Source organism: Lolium perenne, chromosome 4, assembly GCF_019359855.2.
Source record: "Lolium perenne isolate Kyuss_39 chromosome 4, Kyuss_2.0, whole genome shotgun sequence".
Taxonomy (NCBI): Eukaryota; Viridiplantae; Streptophyta; class Magnoliopsida; order Poales; family Poaceae; genus Lolium; species Lolium perenne.
Genome location: NC_067247.2, coordinates 357,753,129 through 357,774,144, shown reverse-complemented (window position 1 = coordinate 357,774,144; position 21,016 = coordinate 357,753,129).

Below are 21,016 nucleotides of genomic sequence, written 5' to 3'. Positions count from 1 at the left end.
TAACTCTACTACATGCTCACTAGGTGGCCAATGGAAGAAAGATAGAAGGATAAGCTGTTGACGGTTAAAGCGACACGTTATGACGTATCCCCTCGAGACACACATTTTTAACGGTGTATCTAATTACTCAGTATGTTACTCATTTTAAAAAGAAAGATGTGTTATTACTTTGTCATGTACTTTCTTCATTCTAAAATAAGTGACTCGAATGGATACATGCAAATCTAGACATATCTAATCACTTGTTTTTGGACGGAGCTTGTGAGCATATGTTGATGCAACTTGCGCTTTTTTATATAGAAACATATTATATTAAAAGACAGCAGGCCGTCTCATTAAAAACCTTCCAGCCCCCTTAGGTACCCTGGAAGGAAAAGAGTGCGTCTGGTACATGCTGCCCACCATCACAGTAAGGTTACATCATTCACGAGCTTGCTGATAATAAACCTAGGGGGCTCATCGACCCAAGTACAAGAATTACCTGAACTAAACGTAACTCTAGCAAGCTCATGTGCTACCTGATTAGCTTCCCTATTACAATATTCAATGGACATATTGCCAAAACCACTCCACATGAAAACCCGCCATTTTTCATAGTCTCCACCACTTGACCACAATCTGTTTGAATAGTAAAATTTTGAATACCAATCTGCTGTGCTAGGGTCAGACCGTCTCTACGCATAAGCTTCAGCCATCGGGACATCCACCACATGCGGTAAGAAGGATTGCATCGCTGCAATACAACTCCCCGTACAATCTCTAATAACAACTCATGTAGCACCCCTCCAAGAATTAATATCAAACGTTGCATCAACATTTACCATAAGCATTCCCTCCAACGGTTTCTTCCATCCTTCCCTTGGTTCTGCTGCGGGTTTCTTTAAAACATTCATATAGTTGTGTGCTAACACCCGTATAGACATAGCCGATCGGAAGGCAGTTTGAATAGTCTCTCCATGCACAAGTTGCCGCCTTTCCCACCAGAGATACCAACTCGCTATTAGGACAACTTCTGCAAACCCGATACTATCAAGTGCTGAAACCTGGCCTCCTCTTCTAATGATCTTCTCAACCACCACCGAACCTGATCTATCAACACTTGTAATAGTGTCTAAAATTTCTGACAAACCAAGGCAATTCCAAACCTCCTTAGCTCTTGCACAAGAGAATAATAAGTGCTTTATATCTGATATAGGCATCCCTAATGGGCCTGCCAAAGATGGTACCCGGGGTTTACTGAAGGCCCACAAGTCGAAGAATATGAAGTTAGGAAGCCCAATTAGTTGTTAAGGAAGATAGAGTTGTATTAGGAAATATAGAGACTTGTAATTCTACGGGTTGAACTCAGAGAGTCTCCCGGAATCTGTAAACTTGTGTAACACGGTACTCTCGGCTCCGCCTCCTATATAAGGGGGGGGGGGTCGAGGGACAAAGAAAGCATCAAATCTATTATCAACATAACCCTAGTTTCTTAATCGTCGAGTACTTTTCGGCTGAAACCTTCGAGATCTACTTGCCCTCTACTTCCAACTAAACCCCAGTCTACAATCTGTAGGCATTGATAAGTTAATCCCTTGTCAATTGGTGCTGTCTGTGGGAATTAGAGGCAACAAGGAGCTGATCTCGATGGCACGTTCAAGATCGTCGACTTCTTCGGTAGCAAGCAACACGATGGATAGAGGTAAACATGTCGAAACTGATCTCATTGATTTTGTTCCTCACCCGCCCTCCCATTTGGATGCATATGCGTATCTGGAGGAGCCCATGGAGATGATGTTCGGAAAGTTCCACTTCCGCATCGAGAAAGAAGGATCGTATCGTCTCGAGTTTCTGACTTCGTCGGGACTGCCGGAGGTCGATTCCGATTTTTCGGATTCAACGTCATCAATCGAGTCAGGCGACGAGGAGATTTCGCCGCCACGCTTCATCAACACTATGGCAAGCGAAAAGCTCGCCAAGATCTTCGGCGACATGTCCTTCGAGTCGTCTGCGGACTCTGATATAAGCAGCGACTCAGACAGCATCGACAGCTTCAAATTCATTGACAGATCCATTGCCGTTGGAGAGGTCTTCGCCGATCTATATGACGGTGTCACCAATCCCGACAAGTATCAAAGCTCAAAATATCATCAAATCTATGCAATAGGAGATACAAGTCGTCCGCAGGAGGAGACATCAGAGAACTTCGACAACGCGGGAAATCCGTACGTCGATCCTACAGATCTCACACGAGGTTTGGGGACCAAATATATTGGACCTAGAACACGAGAGATGGTGCAATTTCCGCAGGCAGTATGGGATAGATTTGCAAGAGCTATTGATGGCACATAGCCAATGACCGTAACGGCGACACCTGAAGAGCTACAAGCATACCAATATAGACTTGCTCGTACTAGACGGGAGCTCGAAAAACAAAAAATTGAGCTACATAGGAGGCAAGCCGCGGCTTCCGCGTCAAGCAGGCGAAGGGCGGAGTTGAGCCGACAATCGGGTACTTCGGGAGATAGTCATAGAGCAGCTCGAAACAGAGCAAGATCTTGGCTGCAAAATATACCTGAGGCTGACAGAGAGAATTTAGTTCAAAACCTCGACATGTCTTTTATGTCAATCGACACGAGGGGGAATATTATTCCCAAAACACCATAAGCTGGATACATGGCGACGCAAGCTTTCATCCTCGCATCCAGGCCACCTCCTGGAGATCCAAGAGAGGCGTTGTATAACATGGCCATGGCAGGAGTTGGAGCCATGGGAACATCATTTGCAACCCCACCTCCTGAAGGATCTGCAAGGCAAAATAGTCCGCGACCTACTACAACAGTGCAAGATCCCGCGAGAACGAGTGGGGCAAGAGATGCAGCTACACAGGCAAGGGTGGATAGAGCGCGACAGGACAGAAGGGAACGTCGGCATTCACCAGAAGCCGAAGAAGAAGATATGTGCGGACTCCCGTGCTTTACGAGACGAGTCCGAAAAACTCCGGTTCCGTCGAGATTTATGCTGCCCGATAATTTCAAAAAATTCGATGGCTTACAAGATCCTGAGGACTGGTTAGTTGATTATCTCGAGACGGTGAAGCTGATAGGTGGAACCAGGGCAACAACCATGCAGAGTATCCAAGTACACCTGAGTGGAGCTGCACGATCGTGGATAAAGAAGCTGCCTGAAGGATCTATCGACAGTTGGGAAAGCTTGGAGGATATATTCGTGAAAAATTTCTGATCCACGTGCAAGAAACCAACATCATTGGAGGAGTTAAGGGCTTTGATACGTCTCCAACGTATCAATAATTTCTTATGTTCCATGCTACTTTATTGATGATACCTACATGTTTTATACATATTTTATGTCATATTTATGCATTTTCCGGCACTAACCTATTAACAAGATGCCGAAGAGCCGATTCTTTGTTTTCTGCTGTTTTTGGTTTCAGAAATTCTAGTAAGGAAATATTCTCGGAATTGGACGAAATCAACGCCCAGGATCTTATTTTTCCACGAAGCTTCCAGAAGTCCGGAGAGGAAACGAAGTGGGGCGACGAGGCGGCCACACAACAGGGCGGCGCGGCCCAGCCCCTGGCCGCGCGGCCCTAGCGTGTGGGCCCCTCGTGACGCCCCCTGACCTACCCTTCCGCCTACTTAAACCTTCGTCGATAATAGTTCCAGTACCGAGAGCCACGATACGGAAAACCTTCCAGAGACGCCGCCGCCTCCAATCCCATCTCGGGGGATTCAGGAGATCGCCTCCGGCACCCTGCCGGAGAGGGGAATCATCTCCCGGAGGACTCTTCACCGCCATGGTCGCCTCCGGAGTGATGTGTGAGTAGTTCACCCCTGGACTATGGGTCCATAGCAGTAGCTAGATGGTTGTCTTCTCCTAATTGTGCTATCATTGTTGGATCTTGTGAGCTGCCTAACATGATCAAGATCATCTATCTGTAATGCTACATGTTGCGTTTGTTGGGATCCGATGAATAGTGAATGCTATGTTATGTTGATTATCAATCTATTATCTATGTGTTGTTTATGATCTTGCATGCTCTCCGTTGCTAGTAGAGGCTCTGGCCAAGTTTTTGCTTGTAACTCCAAGAGGGAGTATTTATGCTCGATAGTGGGTTCATGCCTCCATTAAATCTGGGGGAGTGACAGCAACCTCTAAGGTTGTGGATGTGCTGTTGCCACTAGGGATAAAACATCAATGCTATGTCCAAGGATATATTTGTTGATTACATTACGCACCATACTTAATGCAATTGTCTGTTGTTTGCAACTTAATACTGGAGGGGGTTCGGATGATAACCTGAAGGTGGACTTTTTAGGCATAGATGCATGTTGGATAGCGGTCTATGTACTTTGTCGTAATGCCCAATTAAATCTCACACTACTCATCATAACATGTATGTGCATGGTCATGCCCTCTTTATTTGTCAATTGCCCAACTGTAATTTGTTCACCCAACATGCTTATTCTTATGGGAGAGACACCTCTATTGAACTGTGGACCCCGGTCCATTCTTTACATCGAATACAATCTACTGCAATACTCGTTCTACTGTTCTCTGCAAACATCATCATCCACACTATACATCTAATCCTTTGTTACAGCAAGCCGGTGAGATTGACAACCTCACTGTCACGTTGGGGCAAAGTAATTTGGTTGTGTTGTGCAGGTTCCACGTTGGCGCCGGAATCCCTGGTGTTGCGCCGCACTACACTCCGCCGCCATCAACCTTCAACGTGCTTCTTGGCTCCTACTGGTTCGATAAATCTTGGTTTCTTACTGAGGAAAAACTTGCCGCTGTACGCATCACACCTTCCTCTTGGGGTTCCCAACGGACGCGTGCTGTACGCGTATCAAGCTCTTTTTCTGGCGCTGTTGCCGGGGAGATCAAGACACGCTGCAAGGGGAGTCTCCACCTCCAATCTCTCTACTTTGTTTTTTTGTCTTGCTTTATTTTATTTAGTACTTTGTTTGCTGCATTATATCAAAACACAAAAAAAATTAGTTGTTAGCTTTACTTTATTTACTATCTTGTTTGCAATCTCCATATTAAAAACACAAAAAAAATTAGTTGCTTGCATTTACTTTATCTAGTTTGTTTTATTTACTGTTGCTAAAATGGGTACTCCTGAAAATACTAAGTTGTGTGACTTCACAACCACAAATAATAATGATTTCTTATGCACACCTATTGCTCCACCTGCTACTACAGCAGAATTCTTTGAAATTAAAACTGCTTTACTGAATCTTGTTATGAGAGAGCAATTTTCTGGTGTTAGTTCTGATGATGCTGCTGCCCATCTTAATAATTTTGTTGAACTATGTGAAATGCAAAAGTATAAGGATGTATATGGTGACATTATAAAATTAAAATTGTTTCCTTTCTCATTAAGAGGAAGAGCTAAAGATTGGTTTCTATCTCTGCCTAAGAATAGTATTGATTCATGGACTAAATGCAAGGATGCTTTTATTGGTAGATATTATCCTCCTGCTAAAATTATATCTTTGAGAAGTAGCATAATGAATTTTAAATAATTAGTTAATGAGCATGTTGCCCAAGCATGGGAAAGAATGAAATCTTTGGTTAAAAATTGCCCAACCCATGGACTGACTACTTGGATGATCATCCAAACCTTTTATGCAGGACTGAATTTTTCTTCACGGAACCTATTGGATTCAGCTGCTGGAGGTACCTTTATGTCCATCACTCTAGGCGACGCAACAAAGATTCTTGATAATATGATGATTAATTACTCTGAATGGCACACGGAAAGAGCTCCACAAGGTAAGAAGGTAAATTCTGTCGAAGAAACCTCCTCCTTGAGTGATAAGATTGATGCTATTATGTCTATGCTTGTGAATGGTAGGACAAATGTTGATCCTAATAATGTTCCGTTAGCTTCATTGGTTGCCCAAGAAGAACATGTTGATGTGAACTTCATTAAAAATAATAATTTCAACAACAATGCTTATCGGAACAATTCTAGTAACAACTATAGGCCATATCCTTATAATAATGGTAACGGTTATGGTAATTCTTATGGGAATTCTTACAACAATAATAGGAATACACCCCCTGGACTTGAAGCCATGCTTAAAGAATTTATTAGTACACAAACTGCTTTTAACAAATCTGTTGAAGAAAAGCTTGGGAAAATTGATATACTTGCTTCTAAAGTCGATAGTCTTGCTCCTGATGTTGATCTTTTAAAATCGAAAGTTATGCCTAATGAAAATAGTGATATTAAGTCATTTGCTACAGCAAACACCATCCAAGTTAGAATTAATGAGAATATAAGATTGATGGCCGAATTGCGTGCTAGGTGGGAAAGAGAAGAAAATGCTAAAGATAACAATGTAGCTAAAGTTTGGACTGTTACCACCACTAGTAATGCTAATGCTTCACATGTTGCTGCACCTCCTACTATTAATGGTAAAATAATTGGTGTTGGCAATGTTTCTACTTCTAATGCAAAGCGTGAAAAACTGCACGAAAGCTGCTAAAGCTACTGAAGCATACGTGATAAAACTGCTGAATTTTTTTCTAATGTTGGGGAGAATGATCCCATTGCTTTAGATCATAATGGTTTAGATTTTGATGATTGCCACATCTCTGAAGTTATAAAGTTCTTACAAAAAATTGCTAAGAGTCCTAATGCTAGTGCTATAAATCTGGCCTTTACAAAACATATTACAAATGCTCTCATAAAAGCTAGAGAAGAGAAATTAAATCGTGAAGCTTCTATTCCTAGGAAGTTAGAGGATGGTTGGGAGCCCATCATTAAGATGAAGGTCAATGACTTTGATTTTAATGCTTTATGTGATCTTGGTGCAAGTATTTCCGTTATGCCTAGAAAAATCTATAACATGCTTGACTTGCCACCATTGAAAAATTGTTATTTGGATGTTAATCTTGCTGATAATTCTACAAAGAAACCTTTGGGGAGGGTTGATAATGTTCGCATTACGGTTAACAATAACCTTGTCCCCGTTGATTTTGTTGTCTTGGATATTGAATGCAATGCATCTTGTCCCATTATATTGGGAAGACCTTTTCTTCGAACTGTTGGTGCTATTATTGATATGAAGGAAGGTAATCTTAAATATCAATTTCCTCTCAAGAAAGGTATGGAACACTTCCCTAGAAAGAGAATGAAGTTACCTTTTGATTCTATCATTAGAACAAATTATGATGTTGATGCTTCGTCTCTTGATAATACTTGATACACACTTTCTGCGCCTAACTGAAAGGCGTTAAAGAAAAGCGCTTATGGGAGACAACCCATGTTTTTACTACTGCACTTTTATTTTATATTTGAGTCTTGGAAGTTTTTACTACTGTAGCAACCTCTCCTTATCTTAGTTTTGTTGCATTGTTGTGCCAAGTAAAGTCTTTGATAGTAAGGTTCATACTAGATTTGGATTACTGCGCAGAAACAGATTTCTTGCTGTCATGAATCTGGGTTGACTTCTCTGTAGGTAACTCAGAAAATTCTGCCAATTTACGTGAGTGATCCTCAGATATGTACGCAACTTTCATTCAATTTGAGCATTTTCATTTGAGCAAGTCTGGAGCCTCTTAGAAATTCGTATTTACGGACTGTTCTGTTTTGACAGATTCTGCCTTTTATTTCGCATTGCCTGTTTTGCTATGCTTGATGGATTTTTCTATTCCATTAACTTTCAGTAGCTTTGTGAAATGTCCTGAAGTGTTAAGAATGATTATGTCACCTCTGAACATGTGAATTTTGATTATGCACTAACCCTCTGATGAGTTGTTTTGAGTTTAGTGTGGAGGAAGTTTTCAAGGATCAAGAGAGGAGGATGATACAATATGATCATGGAGAGTGAAAGCTCTAAGCTTGGGGATGCCCCGGTGGTTCACCCCTGCATATTTCAAGAAGACTCAAGCATCTAAGCTTGGGGATGCCCAAGGCATCCCCTTCTCCATCGACAACATTATCAGGTTCCTCTAGTGAAACTATATTTTTATCCCATCACATCTTATGCGCTTTACTTGGAGCGTCTGTTTGTTTTTGTTTTTTGTTTGTTTGAATAAAGATGGATCCTAGCATTCATTGTGTGGGAGAGAGACACGCTCCGCTGTTGCATATGGACAAATATGTCCTTAGGCTTTACTCATAATATTCATGGCGAAGGTTGAACTGCTTCGTTAAATTGTTATATGGTTGGAAACGGGAAATGCTACATGTGGTAATTGGTATAATAACTTGAATAATTTGATACTTGGAAATTTTTATGCTCATAAGGATCATGTTTAAGCTCTTGCATCATATACTTGCACTTATTAATGAAGAAATACATAGAGCTTGCTAAAATTTGGTTTGCATGATTGGTCTCTCTAAAGTCTAGATATTTTCTAGTAAGGGTCGAACAACAAGGAAGACGGTGTAGAGTCTTATAATGCTTACAATATGTCTTTTATGTGAGTTTTGCTGTACCGGTTCATACTTGTGTTTGTTTCAAATAACCTTGCTAGCCTAAGCCTTGTATTGAGAGGGAATACTTCTCATGCATCCAAAATCCTTGAGCCAAACACTATGCCACTTGTGCCCACCATACCTACCTACTACATAAGTAAATTGCTTGAGTGCTACCTTTAAAATTTCTATCCTTTATCTTTTCAATATATAGCTCATGGGACAAATAGCCTAAAAACTATTGTGGTATTGAATATGTACTTATGCATCTTATCTCTTATTAAGTTGCTTGTTGAGCGATAACCATGTTCCTGGGGACGCCATCAACTACTCTTTGTTGAATATCATGTGAGTTGCTATGCATGTTCGTCTTGTCTGAAGTAAGGGTGATTTACCATGAGTTGAATGGTTTGAGCATGCATATTGTTAGAGAAGAACATTGGGCCGCTAACTAAAGCCATGATCCATGGTGGAAGTTTCAGTTTTGGACAACTATCCTCAATCTCTTATGAGAATATTAATTGTTGCTAAATGCTTATGCATTAAAGAGGAGTCCATTATCTGTTGTCTATGTTGTTCCGGTATGGATGTCTAAGTTGAGAATAATCAAAAGCAAGAAATCCAATGCGAGCTTTCTCCTTAGACCTTTGTACAGGCGGCATAGAGGTACCCCTTTGTGATACTTGGTTAAAACATATGTATTGCGGTGATAATCCAGGTAATCCGAGCTAATTAGGACAATGTGCGGGCACTATTGGTATACTATGCATGAGGCTTGCAACTTGTAGGATATAATTTACATGATACATATGCTTTATTACTTCCGTTGACAAAATTGTTTCTTGTTTTCAAATTCAAAGCTCTAGCACAAATATAGCAATCGATGCTTCCCTCTGCGAAGGGCCATTCTTTTACTTTTATGTTGAGTCAGTTTACCCATTTCCTTCTATCTCAAGAAGCAAACACTTGTGTTAACTGTCCATTGATTCCTACATACTTGCATATTGCACTTATTATATTACTTTATGTTGACAATATCCATGAGATATACATGTTACAAGTTGAAAGCAACCGCTGAAACTTAATCTTCCTTTGTGTTGCTTCAATACCTCTACTATGAATTTATTGCTTTATGAGTTAACTCTTATGCAAGACTTATTGATGCTTGTCTTGAAAGTACTATTCATGAAAAGTCTTTGCTTTATGATTCAATTGTTTACTCATTGCATTTACATTGCTTTGGATCGCTGCATTCATTACATGTACTTACAATAGTATTGATCAAGATTATGATGGCATGTCACTTCAGAAATTATCCTTGTTATTGTTTACCTACTCGGGACGAGTAGGAACTAAGCTTGGGGATGCTGATATGTCTCCAACGTATCGATAATTTCTTATGTTCCATGCTACTTTATTGATGATACCTACATGTTTTATACATACTTTATGTCATATTTATGCATTTTCCGACACTAACCTATTAACAAGATGCCGAAGAGCCGATTCTTTGTTTTCTGCTGTTTTTGGTTTCAGAAATCCTAGTAAGGAAATATTCTCGGAATTGGACGAAATCAACGCCCAGGATCTTATTTTTCCACGAAGCTTCCAGAAGTCCGGAGAGGAAACGAAGTGGGGCGATGAGGCGGCCACACAACAGGGCGGCGCGGCCCAGCCCCTGGCCGCGCGGCCCTGGCGTGTGGGCCCCTCGTGGCGCCCCCTGACCTACCCTTCCGCCTACTTAAGCCTTCGTCGATAATAGTTCCAGTACCGAAAGCCACGATACGGAAAACCTTCCAGAGACGCCGCCGCCAATCCCATCTCGGGGGATTCAGGAGATCGCCTCCGGCACCCTACCGGAGAGGGGAATCATCTCCCGGAGGACTCTTCACCGCCATGGTCGCCTCCGGAGTGATGTGTGAGTAGTTCACCCCTGGACTATGGGTCCATAGCAGTAGCTAGATGGTTGTCTTCTCCTAATTGTGCTATCATTGTTGGATCTTGTGAGCTGCCTAACATGATCAAGATCATCTATCTGTAATGCTACATGTTGCGTTTGTTGGGATCCGATGAATAGTGAATGCTATGTTATGTTGATTATCAATCTATTATCTATGTGTTGTTTATGATCTTGCATGCTCTCCGTTGCTAGTAGAGGCTCTGGCCAAGTTTTTGCTTGTAACTCCAAGAGGGAGTATTTATGCTCGATAGTGGGTTCATGCCTCCATTAAATCTGGGGGAGTGACAACAACCTCTAAGGTTGTGGATGTGCTGTTGCCACTAGGGATAAAACATCAATGCTATGTCTAAGGATATATTTGTTGATTACATTACGCACCATACTTAATGCAATTGTCTGTTGTTTGCAACTTAATACTGGAGGGGGTTCGGATGATAACCTGAAGGTGGACTTTTTAGGCATAGATGCATGCTGGATAGCGGTCTATGTACTTTGTCGTAATGCCCAATTAAATCTCACACTACTCATCATAACATGTATGTGCATGGTCATGCCCTCTTTATTTGTCAATTGACCAACTGTAATTGGTTCACCCAACATGCTTATTCTTATGGGAGAGACACCTCTAGTGAACTGTGGACCCCGGTCCATTCTTTACATCGAATACAATCTACTGCAATACTCGTTCTACTGTTCTCTGCAAACATCATCATCCACACTATACATCTAATCCTTTGTTACAGCAAGCCGGTGAGATTGACAACCTCACTGTCACGTTGGGGCAAAGTAATTTGGTTGTGTTGTGCAGGTTCCACGTTGGCGCCGGAATCCCTGGTGTTGCGCCGCACTACACTCCGCCGCCATCAACCTTCAACGTGCTTCTTGGCTCCTACTGGTTCGATAAACCTTGGTTTCTTACTGAGGGAAAACTTGCCGCTGTACGCATCACACCTTCCTCTTGGGGTTCCCAACGGACGCGTGCTGTACGCATATCAGGCTTGCAGACAGAAGTACGACGAATCAATGAGAAAGTATATCCAGAGGTAGAACATAATCAAAAACTCGGCAGAGAACATATCTGATGAGAGAGCAATAGATGCGTTTGTCGCTGGTATTCGAAGAAGAGACTTTGTCGAGGATTTGGGAAGGACCAACCCAAAGACAATATCAGCATTGATGGAGATAGCGAATAGGTGGGCAGACGGAGAAGATGATGTTCACAATAAAAGGCATAGGTCGCCTGAGGAGGACCGCAGCCGAAACTTTCAAAATAGGCGACGATTTCATCGACAGTTTTCAAATTATGATGCTCCTGGCCAAATATCGGCTGGATTTCGAGGAAATAGCAGTGGAAACAATCGAGATGATTATCAAAAAAGTGGCGAGCAATGTAGCGACTACAAGGATGGCTCCCGTCCCAACAGACAAAATAGCGGTCCAAGGTTCCAAAGGCCATATATATCTCCCGAAGATATGATGAACGGACCATGCCAAATGCACTTTTATCTCGACAACAATGGGAAGAGGCAGTCAGGACATATACAGAAGGACTGTCGAACTTTCCAGGCGTTGAACAGATATGTAGGGCACGCTAACGCGCAGGCAGCACAGTGAAACCCTCAAGGGCCAAGGAGTGAGATCCACCTTCCACCGCCTCCCGCGATTAAGGATGAAAATCGACAACATCTGCAGATAGTGGCGGCTCCAAACCCACCTCCTTATATCGACACCAATGGCACGGTCTCGATGATTCAGGAAGCTAGGCCATCTAACAGGGCTCAGAAAGTAATCTCGCGTCAAGTGCTCATGGCAGAGAAGATGCCTCCACCAACAATCGAGTACCTGAAGTCCGGACAGGACATTGGCTTCACAATAGCGGACCACCCGCAGCAAGTTCCTCGACCAGGGCAATCAGCACTTATTTTACCAGCGGTGATCGCAAGATTCGACGTTTCTCGAGTATTCATAGATGGAGGCAGCAGTCTAAACCTTATGTATGCAGATACATTAAGGAAGATGAACATATCCCTGACGAACTTAAAACCAACTGACACACGTTTCCATGGTATCACACCAGACAAGCCAAGTTATCCGCTGGGGAAGATCAATCTCGACGTTCAGTTTGGAACCTGAGCAAACTACAAGATAGAAAAGCTAGAGTTCGAAGTTGTGGATTTCCCGTTACAATATCACGCTTTGTTGGGACGACCAGCCTATGCCAGGTTTATGGCGGTACCACACTATACATACTTGTTATGGAGGCTCCCTGGACCCAAGGGACCAATTACAGTAAAAGGCAGTTTTGCGCTAGTTGTTAAATGCGACAAGGATTTTCATCGACTGTCAGAGACTTTCGGGATGCCGGCAGAATACATGGCGTCAAGGTTAACAACTGATTATGATGTGTTGCCAGATGCAAGGAGGCCACTCAGGGAACCAACCTTCGACACTACTAAGGATTCTAAGGAGGTCCAGATTCATCCGACAGATCCCAAGAAAACGACGTCTATTTCAACAAACATGGATCTCGCATAGGAAAGCGCGCTCGTCGAGTTCCTCCGTGAGCGCTGGGAAATCTTCGTATGGTGTCCAGCTGACATGCCAGGAGTACCCAGGGAACTTGCCGAGCACCACCTTAATTTGGATCCAGTGGCGAAACCAATCAAACAACCCTTGCGGCGTTTTTCGGAACCAAACCGCAAGGCTATGCTATCAGAAATCAATCGACTCAGAGAGGCTGGCTTTATCAAAGAACTGCATACGGAGGCCACATGGGTAGCCAACCCAGTATTGGTCCCGAAGAAAAACACGAAAGTCCTTCGCATGTGCGTCGACTTCACGTGTCTCAATAAACATTGTCCAAAGGACCACTTTCCCCTCCCGAGGATAGATCAAATTATCGACTCCACGGCAGGATGTGAACGGCTTTCCTTTCTGGATGCATATTCTGGTTATAACCGGATCAGACTAAAAGAAGATGACGAGGTCAAAACAACTTTTATAACACCTTATGGTGTGTTATGCTATAGAACAATGCCTTTTGGTTTGAAAAACGCGGGAGCAACATACCAGCGGATGATGCAGAAGTGTCTTGCAACACAGATTGGTAAAAACGTACAAGTGTATATCAATGATGTCGTCATAACAACAAAGAAGGGGTCAACTTTGATCGAGGATCTGAAGGAAACTTTCGACAATCTTGATAAGTTCTGCCTTAAGTTGAACCCGACAAAGTGTTCCTTTGGTGTTCCGCGGGAGAACTTCTCGGGTTCCTAGTTTCAGCAAGAGGGATCGAGGCCAATCCAAAGAAAATCCAAGCCATTGTAACAATGAGGAAGCCAACAAAGTTGAAGGAAATACAACAGTTTACTGGGCGAGTCGCAACTTTGAGCAGATTCGTCGCCAGGTTAGGAGAAAAGGCGCTTCCGTTCTACGCTTTGATCAAGCAAGGAGAGAAGTTTCAGTGGAACGAAGAAGCAGACAGAGCTTTCGAGGATCACCTTCCAAACAGCGGTACCCGCGGTACCAAAAGCTAAGATATGGAGTATTTACAACAACAAGGAAATTGCGACACTATTTTTTGGCGCATCTGATAATAGTGGTTAATGAGGCGCCTTTATCCAATATATTAAACAATCCAGAAGCTACGGGTCGTGTCTCCCTTTGGGGAATAGAACTTTCCCCTCGGGACATCACATACGAAAAAAGAAAAGCAATAAAGTCACAGATCTTACCAGACTTCATCGCAGAATGGATGGAGCTGCAAAATACGGGACCTCCGGATTTATCGAGAACGTGGACTATGAATTTCGACGGATCCAAGAGACTAGAGGGGGCTGGAGCAGGCGTGATACTAGTATCACCTCAAGGCGACAAACTGAAATACGTACTACGGATGACGTTTCCAAACGCATCTAACAACGAAGCAGAATATGAAGCACTATACATGGGATGAAGATGGCGAAAGCCTATGGTGCAACTCGACTAAAAATCTTTGGCGACTCACAACTGGTGGCTCAACTGGTGGTGAACCAATGCGACGCAGTCAATGATAGCATGATAGCATACAAGGAAGTTTATAACGAGCTTGAGAAGCTGTTTCGACGGATGTGAAGTTAATCATATTAGCAGGCTCAGCAACGATGAAGCCGATGTTCTCGCAAACATCGGGTCGCAATGTCTCGCAATACCACCCGGCGTGTTTTGGGAAGAAATAGCTGAAAGATCAACCAAGGCGAAGAAGCAGCAGAAGAAGGAGAAGGATGAGAAAGCCTCGGTGGCTCTAGCAACACCATCGGAAGATGAGGAGGAACCGCACGTGATAATGGTTGTACAGATTCCTTGGATGCAGGCGTACATAGCATACATCTTGAGGAAAGAACTACCCGATGATCCAGTTGAAGCAAGGCGAGTTATCAGGCGTTCCAGAGCATTTACTATGGTCAAAGGAGAACTATACAAACGAAGTATTTCGGGAGTGCTACAAAGCTGCGTCACACCCGAGGAAGGAAGGCTAATTCTAAAGGATGTACATGAAGGGGTGTGCGGACATCACGCAAGTAGTCGAGCTATAGCAGCTAAGGTTTTCAGAGCAGGATTCTATTGGTTAACAGCGATTGAGGATGCAAAGGATATAGTACGTACCTGTGACGCGTGCCAGAGATTTGCTGCAAAACCTCATTCTCCGGCAGCAGAGTTGATGCCAATACCGTTGTCATGGCCCTTTGCTCAGTGGGGTCTTGATATGGTGGGAAAATTACACAAGGCTTGACCAGGAGGATACGAGTATATGCTCGTAGCTGTCGACAAGTTCACGAATTGAAGTGGATAGAAGCGAAGCCGATAAATTCACCAGATGCATCATCCACAATAAAGTTCGTGAAGAGTATCATTTTTCGATTTGGAGTCCCTCACAGCATAGTCACAGACAACGGCAACAATTTCACATCTAAGGAATTCAAGGCATATTGTGCAGAGGTAGGCATTAAACTACACTTTGCATCAGTTGCGCACCCGCAGACCAACGGTAAAGTCGAGAAAGCAAACAGCATCATCTGCAATGGTATCAAAAAACGCCTGCTAACACCATTGGAAAAAGCTTGACACACATGGCCAGAGGAGTTGCCCAGTGTGTTATGGAGTATTCGAACAACACCAAATACAGCGACGCAGGAAACTCCGTTTTTTCTGGTCCATGGAGTTGAGGCAGTGCTACCGATAGAAATAGAACATAACTCTCCGAGGGTAGCGGAGTATGACGAAGAAACTTCAAGAAAGGCATTGGAGGACGATGTCGATGCACTCGACGAAGCTCGAGACGAAGTATTGTCACGAGTTACCAAGTACCAGCAAGACCTGAAAAACTACCACAGTCGACGTTTGCGACCAAGATCCTTCCAGGTAGGCGACTTAGTTCTCCGGCTTACGCAAAATAGCCATGAGAAACTTGAGTCGCCGTGGGTTGGCCCTTACATCGTCACAGAAGTAATCGAAGGAGGAGCATACAGAATAAAGGACAAGAAGATAGGAGTCGCCGAAACAAATCCTTGGAACGTGGCGCAACTCAGGCGTTTTTACGCCTAAAGTCGAAATATAGTCTTCCTTGTAAACATACAATGTACTGAAATGCCCGCGAGTTTTCAGACGCACTCTTTTCCTTTCAGGGCACCGAGTGGGGCTGAAAGGTTTTTAATGAGGCGGGCTCGCGGTGCTGCAATATAATAAAGATATTGGTGATATACATCTTTTTCATCGATAGGCTCAGGAGCTCATAACCCGTGACAACAATATATAAACTCCCGCAAAATAGTAACTCACCATGGCGTAAAAATAGTTCGCAAACCAACAAAGATATAAGCACTAGCCAACAAAAGGCTCAGGGGCTTGATGAAAAGGAAAAACGTATCAAGATGCTTTACAATATAGATTATGTTTACAATATACATAACCTCACCATCAAGAAAAATTCGACAAGGATAAGTAAATTTTCAGTTGCCACCTAGTATATCATCTATGTTTACCCTCTCATTGCTTGCAGCACCAGTCCTATGTTCAGCATAGCTACCCCTTACGAAGAATTCGGCATCTAGCCGAAGCAGTTCGTCCATCATCTCTTCTGCTACAGGGGTCACAACATCGTTGATTTTAGCGATGTTCCTCCTCCTCTTCGCCAGCTTGGCCTGGCACTTGGCGACAATTCGAGTCATGTCTAGCTTCGGGTAGCAGACCTGTATCATAATCATGGCAAATCTTGCTCCAACAGACAGTTGGGCCCGAACAAATTCATGGATTCGAGGGGCATCCCGGAACTTATCCATCAGAGCAGGAAGAGTTTCTGGCGTTTTGTTGCGCGGAAACATGGTGTTTATAAACTAAAGACAATGTCCTTGTGCAGAAGTCGAGAAAATCGCGGACTTGACCCGCGCGATCTTGAAATCTGACGATTTGGCGGGTACGTTCAGGCATAGCCCAGAAATTAGAACCATGCTCTAGTGCAAGCTTGAGAAGCACATTAGACCGAGCTTCAACACGTTGATCTTCGGCAGCAGTATCCAAAAAAGAACCTATTTCCGCAAAAGCATCAGCGAGGAAGAGAAAACAGTAAGAAATCAAATATGGCCAAGATCAAGAAGTGTACCCGTCATATCCAAGCTGGAGTCGTTCATCAGTTGAAGCATATAATTTTCCCGTGAAGAAGCTTCGGCAGCCTCAGTAACCGCGGCTTCCTTCAGTGCCAAGGCCTCCTGAGCCTATTGAAGAGCAAATTTTTTCCCTTGAGAAGATCTTCGAGACTGTTCCATTATCACGAGAGTTTGTTTCTTCATCAACTGAAGTTGTTGTCGAAGTTCGTTCAAATCTTCATTCTATACAGCACTTGAAGAACCTTCAATAAACTCGACAACGGAGGTTTTTCTCGAGTAGGACGCGGCTGGTAACGCATCCGAGGAACGAGGCACCACGGTATAGTTGTCAAAACTCAACTGGAGAGAAATATTTCGACATCGATAACTTGATAGAAATGACATTGTATTGCTTCATTTGGATATTTACATAAGCATTACAAAGAGGGTCCCTACTGAACCAATGGTAAGCTGTCGCAAAAGCTACTACGGCAACAGTAACAAAAAAGGAAAAAGGAAAAGAGACAAGACGGTCTACTTGACCTCCGGCTTCGACGAACTAGGGGAATGAGTTGGTTTGCATTCGAAGAAGGAGAGGATCTTCTTCGAGTTAGGCTTGGCAGCCTTAATCAAAGATTGCCACCTCTTCGTCTCCATCTTCTTAGCATCGCCAACCTTAGCCCAATCGACGTTTTGTTGGCTGTCAGCAACCAACACGATGGTACCTTCAACGCAAATCTTCAAGCCCTCTTGGCGGAGGCCCAGCCCAAGATCTTCTTCGGGGATGAAGTACTTGGTCAGGGCAGCAAAAGTGTCGGGCTCCTTTTTCTTCGCGAAGAAGTAGGGAAAGAGTCACGACAGCCCCGACCTAGCATCAGCAATGCTCTGGCGAACTTCGTCTCCATGAATTTCAAGGAGAGAAAGCGCGTCCAGAAGGCGATCGTTTTCAGGTGTTTCAAGTTCAAAATCTTGGTGCGTTTTCCCTGCTGAAACAAAATCTACGAGTTGTCAAGAGGTTCCTGAAAAGCAAACGTCCACGATGAATCAAAGTGGTTAGAGCACTTACTAACAAAGCGTGCGTCGGTTCTCCGACTCCAAGCGAGCGATGATGTCTTCCTCGCGAACAGACTGTTGAGTTGTGTTTTCGCTCAAGGCATTTTCCGCGTCATGGAGTCTCTTTCGAAGACCCTCGACAGTGGCAGCATCTGATTCAGCCTTTTCGCGAGCTTTTTCACTTTGTTCAAGCTTGCGAGCAAGATCATCAGCACGCTTATTTGCCTCAGAAAGGGATTCTAGCAAAATAAAGGGTGACACATGTTACAGCAAAATAGAAGAGGTGAATCTACTTGATGAAATGCAGCAAGCAAAGAATACCTTTCAGCTCATTGGCAAGGTCACGGTACCCGATAAATTGGGTACCGAGACGAACAAATTCCTTCATCAAAGGCTGAAAAGTAACACGGAATGAGAAAAGGTTGTAGACATTCGACAACAAAAGAGTTGGAAACATTCGACAGCAAAAAGAAAACGAGAAAGGCACTTACATCGTCCATAAGAGGAGTCGCCGAGCTGTCGGTCAAGAGATTTAACTCTTTGCCCAGTTCAGTCCTTGCTCTTTTTGGCGATGGAGCACGGGGGATCACGACAGGACTGTGATGCCCGATATCCTGTTGTGGAGGCGAGGTTTCGTCCGCTTCAGGACGAGTCTCGGAAATAACTAAAGTACGGGACGTGCCCGTTCGAGCAGTCGCGTCAACAGGAGGATTTTCCTCCTCGTCGCCACTGTACATCAGGGAAAAATATAAGAAACAAAGACAGGCAAAATTATCGGATGCCAAGGAAAAAAATCGATAGAAACTTACGAGCTGACAAGGGCATCATCGTAAGGGTTGAAGGGTCTGTCCTCCTCTTCGGGTGAAGTTTCCTCCAGAGGGGACTTATTAGTTTTGGAGGTACCGGAATCTGCGACATCATCCCTTTTCCGCTTGTTCATCGGAGAAACAGCAGAGGGGAGGGAACGCGTAGACTCGGTAGCCTCAGAATCAACTTCTCTTTCAGAGGAAGCCGCGGATTTGTGAGAACCCGCGACTTCGCTCTCAGGGCGAGAAGTACCCTGGTTTTCGTCGGCAACGACGGTTCGTTCTTCAACTTCCCCTCCTTCAGGAAGAGGGGGAAGGGAAGATAAAACTTGGTGTTTCTACAAAGAAGACAACATATATCGACAATAAGTTATACTGGGGAGTCAGCAAAAAAGAAGACGACAAATGTTCAAAATAGCGGTAAGGACAATGGAAATTTACCTTCGGGAGGGTGTTGGCGCCGCTATATGGCTCCACGCGACAGGCGGATGGAACGACATCTTTCTTGCTAAGCGATGAGATTCTTCGGACAAGCTTCTCCAAGTCCTTCACTGCAAGATCTTTGGAGAGCCGGTCGACACCTTCCTCTCCAGCGTACATCCAGAGGGGATTCTTGCGAGCCTGCAGAGGCTGCACCCTAATCCTAAGGAAATACGCGGTAATTTGGATACCCGACAGCTCCTTGCCACGAGTATTTTGGAGCTCGCGGATACGGGACATCAGCGCCTCTGTTGCCTTTTTCTCTTCTTCGGTGGCCTCTGCGTCCCAGGAGCGGCGGCGAAGAATTTAGGCACCTCCATCGAAGGGGGCGATGTTATACTCCAACGAGTTAGGGCATTCCTCGTGGACGTACAACCATTTTTTACGTCACCCTTGGACGGAGTCGGGAAATTTGACGTCAAAATACTCGACATCAGGGTGAACGCAAATAACAACACCGCATATGTTGTAGGCGATGTTGTGGGAGCCATTGCAGCGGAGACAGAAGATGCGCTTCCACAGAGCCCAATTAGGATGGACTTCGAGGAAGCACTCACAAAGTGTGATGAAAATGGAGACATGAAGGATGGAGTTGGGAGTCAGCTGATGAAGCTGCAACCCGTATACGAAAAGAAGACCACGGAGAAAATCGTGGATGGGAGCAGAAAGGCCGCGGATGAGATGGTCAACAAAGCTAACCCGATATTCCATAGGAGGCGTCGGGTAGCTCTCCTCGCTGGGGAAGCGCAACGCGTCCTTCTTCTTCATCAACCCAAGCTTCTTCATTAGGTTGATGTCTTGATTGGAAATCTTGGATCTTTCTCACTCTGAGGTTCCCAGATCTTGCGCCGCCATCTTGGATTCAGGTGTGCTGTGCCGCGTGAGCTTCGACCGCGGTGGCATCAACAATGGCGCACGCGAGAGTGGGAGAGTGGTTGAGCTCAATGGGCTTTGGTTGCAATGGAGGATTTTAGGGGAGAAAGCAGAGATGCGGCGCAGCGAAGGGGAGAACAGAGGAGGAAGATGACACTTTATAGGCAACTTACAAATCGACGCACCGTTGGATGGAGCAGTAATGAACTTGATGGGTTACACGCGGCTTAATGGGTAAAGTTGTATTTTCACGAGAACGGAACTGGACAGGCGCTACAGCGCGCGTGCCAGAAAAAGTGGAGAACGTGTGTCCCCACTTGCGCAACGTGTCAAACTGCCGCATATTTTGGGTCCACCAGTCAGTGACAGGACATAGTTCGTGTTTTTCAGATATAGAGGTCGTGGCTAACGTCAGCATTGATGTCACTTTGACAACGGAAATTCTCGACAGTAATGATACAAAGACCGGTCAAAGAACACAAGTGATGATAATTTCGAGAGCCTTTGGTCAAATACAAGTTTTTAATCAAATGCTCGGGGGCTACTTTTGAAAAGGAAATTGCGGGTATGACAAAATAGAAATGGCGAGAGCCTATGATCAAATGCAAGCATTTGTCCATAGCATCGGGGGCTAGTCCCATCGGGAGCGCTGGTCGCGCACCCGATAGAAACAAAAACTCAAGAAAAGATGACAATATAGCGACATAAGGCGTTAAAGTATTGAGCCTACAACCAAGTACAAGTCCTTGGTTGTAGCCTCGGGGGCTACTCCCATCGGGAACGC